Source organism: Nanorana parkeri, unplaced genomic scaffold (assembly GCF_000935625.1).
Source record: "Nanorana parkeri isolate BGI_ZX_2015 unplaced genomic scaffold, ASM93562v1 scaffold1741, whole genome shotgun sequence".
Lineage (NCBI taxonomy): Eukaryota > Metazoa > Chordata > Amphibia > Anura > Dicroglossidae > Nanorana > Nanorana parkeri.
The window spans coordinates 17,281-23,040 of NW_017308009.1; positions in this window are offsets into that span (position 1 = coordinate 17,281).

Consider the following 5,760-nt stretch of genomic DNA (forward strand, 5'->3'; position numbering starts at 1 on the left):
TACTCTATACACAGTAGTGCAGGGGACCAGTTTGGAGGGGGTTATTCCACTTTCCCAAATTTGCTTGGAAAATTGGAATTACCTTTAAAATTAACTAGTCATGTACTACAATTACTACAAAAGCCCTGCTGCTTATGCTACAGACTAAATATAAAAGTCCCCCAGCTCCCCTGCCCCCCCCAACAAAAAAAAAAGATTGATAACTGACATTAATACCTGCTCCTGCCAGCTCTCCTCCAGGTTTTCCAGGACTGCAAAGGTGCCACATAATTGGACTAATTTTATTAAAGGGGTAGAGCATGTTCACTTTGAAGTTAAATTTTTACTTTGCATGGTCATTTTCATTTAGCCTAGTGGACAAAATTTAGCCTTTGTTTATGGACAAAATTCGTTATTGGACCAATTTAGTTGCAGCAAAATGACATTAGGGGGGGGGGATTACATTTTTTTCTTGTGAATGAGTGATATACAATCACAAGCAAGGAAAATTAACTGGATTTTTGCTTGCAAATGATTGGATAATTGAAGTCAGGAGAGCGTCACCTAATTTGCTAAGCTAAGGGAACATTTCTCTTGTAAAGTGGAAATTCACAAGTGAACAGTAGACATGTGCACCAGCAAAAAAATTGTTTAGTTTCATTTTGAAAAAAAAAAAAATTTGTTTAGTTTAGTTTCGTTTTTTGGACGAAATTCGTTAGCGGTAGTCCTGCCGAAATTCGTTTATGGACAAAATTAATTATTGGACGAATTTAGTTGCAGCAAAATGACATTAGGGGGGAGGGAATTACATTTTTTTTTTAGTCTGCAGAAGATGAAAAAAAAAAGCCTGAGATTCCCCCCCAATTCATACCAGACCCTGTAGGTCTGGTAGGAATGTTAGGAGAATGCCAATTCAAAAGCAAAGGAAAAAAAAAAAAAAAACTTCATCCATTACTCTCCCTGCCCTGGATTAGAACCCACGACCTTAACAATGACAAGCCAGGACTCTTACCACTACACTACTGCCTCTGTACTTTTAACCATAGAAGCATTTGATATATATGAATGCAATATGTAGCATTTGACAGCTGAGAATGTCAAAAGGGCGGAGCGAGCCGTGACGTCATGGCTCGCTCCGCCCATCTGTTGACAATTTGTATTAAAGGAATAGTCAAAAATTGACTGTTTGTCAAAAGTCTGGACTTTTTACTAACTATTTGATTTAACCCTTTAGTGAATGGGTAGGGGTACAAGTACCCCTTACTCATTCACATGGGGGGGCGGCATCTGGGTGCCCCCTTTTTTAAAGGGGTACCCCAATGCAAATAAGGGCTCTTGTCCCCATCGGCATGGGGACACCCTCCAAATGCCGAGGGCACGTGGCCTGGTAAGGCGCAGGGAGGGGGGCCTCCCTGCGCAAGGCCCTGCCGTGCCTGTGCTCGGATCAAGGGTCTGGTAGGACTGTTAGGGGGGACCCCACGTTGTCTAGTGAACAGGCTATACCTCCCTCAGTAAATCAACCACAGTAAATATCTCAGTCTTGTTGCAGTGTAAATCCTGTGTTGTACCTCAGAGATTGTGGCCTATATTGGAATTCTGGCACTGTGAAAATGCCACATAATGTTTCGAAAAACCAAACACATACCTTTTGATTATTTGGGGAATATTTGGAGATAGAGGGATGCGAGGGGGCTCAAGAATATGGGGTTGTGGTTTTGACATTTTTTGCACAATCTGTTTTGAAATGTATTAAACTTTTATGATTCTGCAGTGTGGCCTTGTGAAAAAAAAGAATCTTACAAACTATATCACTAGACCATTTGTATGAAGCTGGAGGGCTTTAGCTTTATTTTTTTACAGGACACCTTCCTATAGCTTTTAGATTTGTTGTGACTGAAACTTCCTCCATTCAAATTAGGCTTGATACTGCTAGATAAAAAATTAGGTGTTGCAGCCCAAACTACCCAAGAACAATTTTTTTAAGCTACAAATAACCAGCTTGAGGTGCTGCGGTTGTCTTTAAATCAACCTAAATGTAAAGTTAAAAAATCAGATACAAATCCAAAATATGTAGTGCCACAATTTGGTGTCACTGATGTTGTCCAAAAAACCACACTGTACAATATACTACAACAGAACTGACCTTTACAAAGAAAAAAATTCAGTTGAAATTGTTGGTAAATGACAGCTCCCAGTCTTTTAATTATTATTGTAAATGAAGCAGCTTGAGATTACCTTCATTTAAACTCTTATTTTAGATTATGGTCTGGTATAGATGTTAAGAGGTGACACCATGCAAAAAAATAATAATTGAGTTTTGCTGTTCACTGAACATGCAAAATGTGGACTAGACCCAGGAGCTCTTCACTACTATAAGACATGATAACATAATACAGTACATGCTGGTATACATGAGGCTTTTAACTTTATCACTTTCCAGGAGGAACGAGGCATTCTTTTAGTTAACTGTAAAAGTACCAAAATAATGTGTCCACGTCTAACAAAAAAGACCCCCCCAGGCCCCCGCAGACATCAATAGGATTTGCTGCAAAGTTATCTGAGTTAGCTGAGCTTCAAACCAGATTTGTTGGTTTGCTGAACCCTTAGCTAACTAATGGATTCACTCATCACTAGACCTAGGATGGCAATGCTCACTCACTGTTCTGTAACTTGGTCACACTATGCTGCTCTCTTTATTTGGGCTACAAATAATTCCACCTCTTCTCATCTCTACAAAAAAGGCTCCCCCACAAAAAACACTGACATATATTTCAAAGATATATTGGGGTTGACTTACAAAAGGAATAGAGACCGTATAATGAGTAGGCTGAATGTTCACTTTGCAAAGTGAATGTAGACTGAGCTTAGGAAATAGGATTAAGCTGTGTTCACTTCACTAAACCAATCATGTGCTAGCAAAAATCCTGTTTCTTGATATTCCCTTGCACATGTTTAAATATTCAAAGTGAACACAGATTCACTATATTTATTATAATTTTTTTGCAAAATGAACATATACTTTACTAAGTGAATAACCTGCACCTCTTTAGTCAATCGACCCCAATGACTGTAGTAGGTAGGCAGACCCAGAAACCCCATTATTTGGGTGGACTGACCCTTTGAAGTTTCCATTACATGAGTCTTTTTTTTATTAATGCCATTGCTTTTCAAAACAACACACAACCAAAAAATTTCTGGATTTCCAAAACTGTGAATCGATATAAGCCATTTCAGTTTAAGGCGAATCGTGCTAGCTGAATCCATCCTCTTCCCCCTTCACATGTGTTGCTCACTCTGTAGAGGTACATTAACTTCACATTTTGATAGCAACAGCAAAATGATTTATTTGCAATCACACTAACATGGGTAATTGCTTGGAGAAAAATCTTTCTTGTAAGCATAAATTCTAAATTAGCACCTTAATTGTAAATACAACATGAATATTGTTCATAAAACTCATTACTCAAAAGTGTTGGCGTAAAGAATACGTTACAAAAAATGACTTGATCTTTGCCTGGGACATTTTAACCATTTATTTAATACAAGTGAATTTAATAGCCAAAGAAGTATTACATTGTAAAATATACATTTGTAAATGTATTTTAATTGTAATTGTTTCTTAGTCTAATCATGTTTTAATATGTAGCTCCTTACTTCTATGTAGCCATTTAGCATTATTTCAAAAAGTTATTAAATAACCCTGAGTCACCAGATTCAAGAAAACATTTGCGAGTTTAATTGTCAATGATGTATCTGGCATGAGTTTGTTATTTGATGTGAAAGTATAGGCAGAATAGCTAAATACACAGCTATATTGCATATTTATGAACTATATTTCCTGCCAAATTGTTTTTATTGTGTTTAGCCAGGTTTTTAATCCAAGCATACCTGTCATACAGCACAGCCAAATTCTGACCTCTCTATTCTTTACTGCAGTTATAGCAATATAACTTGGTCAAAGACCACTCCAGTCCTTGAAGGCTTTTTGTGATAAAGTGGAGAGGGTGATACAACCCCTGTCAGCAAGATATGTTGCATCCCAAATGGGGTGAATTTCCCTCACTAACATACCCCATGTCACTGAGGCAAGATAAAGTATAGTTTTATTCTGGTTCTAGTAACCATGTATTTTAAGATAACATTGTAGAGTTTAACATTTTTAAATTCTTGCTTTTTATATTTGTGACATTTTATTGAATATACAGATTTGTAAATTAACCACTAGAGGGAGCTCTGAATGTAAGTCAGTATTATTTAACAATTTATTGTATGCTGAAAAATGTGTCTGTAACTAGTCCAGCTGATTGGTTACCATAGAAAACGTTTGCTCCACTTTTGCCCTAATTGTTTTCAATGTTATTTTTTTCTAGAATTGTGCCTTTGTAATGTAATCGGTTTATATGAAATATTTGCTAAAAAATATATCTAAATACAAATTCTTTGAATAAAAATCTTGTTAGTACTTTTAAACGCTTCTGTCAATGTTTAATAATATCAGGCAGAAGCCTGGATGTTTAGCCTATACTTATGTTTAGTACACAAGTATAATTACATAATTTTCATCCGGCAGTATGAAAGCAAATACCAGCTAATTAAATCCCGTTTGATACTACTGACTTTTCCAGCCAGGCTTTTTGCTTTATGTGGCCTTGTCACCACATGACAAAATTTAGGAACAACCTTAATTTATGTTAGAATTATTGTATCGCCATAATGGTATTTTTAGAAACTCTGTAGCTATGGTGATTTGGTGAAATGTAATTAGTATTTAAAGGGCAATTCCACTTTCCCAGGTGAATTTGGGAAAATGGAATTACCCATTCTGATCTCCCCCCCCCCCTGCTATACTTAAATTTGGGTGAACACTCCTTCCCCTCTACTGGTACTGATCTACTATCAGTATTCCATACATTCTAAGAAGCTAAGAACTCTGAACACGTTTGGGATTAACTATGAGCACAAAGAGAGAGCACACAGAGGTGAATCACAAGGGACCCAACGTGCAGGGTGTTTATTGGGGGAAATTACAGTACACAGAAGTGGGAACTAGCTATAGGTGTGGTACAGACAGGGAAACTCAACACACAATATGGGGTAGCAATGGCTAAGTCCAGGGTCATAGGGCACTCCAGGCACAACAAGGATTCAGCAGCAAGGACACTGGGTAACAGTTCATAAGCAACAGTTCATAACACAGAAGCTCATAGAGCAACAGTTCCCAGTTAATAGTTCACAGGGCAGCAGTTCATAAAACAGCAGTCACAGGCCAGCAAGGGACAGAAGACAGAAGATTAAGCAACTCACATCGTAGGCATCTCACAGTCCTGGGCAACTGGTTGGGTTGGATAGTGGAGGGAGATACAGGCAGGGTGATCCACAGAGTGAGGCTTGCAGGGTCCTTCTGGAGGGAGATTGCTGGATCCTGGGAGAAGCTGAAGGTCCAAGTTGACCTAGCCGCAGTGCCAGGTACACCAGATAATAATCCCAAAAGATGAGGTACACCAGATAATAATCCCAAAAGATGGGATACACCAGATAGTCCCCAAAGACAGAATGCACGCATGCAGAACTATATGCCCCACCAGTTCTCATCTGCTACTAATATCCTTCTAGTGAGACCCTCCTGCCATGCATCTCTCTGTGTCTATAAATGGAGAAAACTCTGAATAATCTGCCTCCTTTTTATGAACACAAGGCTGTTATATTGAACCTGGAGCTCATCAAGTAGAGACCTGAGCACAAACTGCCAGTGATAGTGATGAGGTGTCTGCCTTTCTCCTG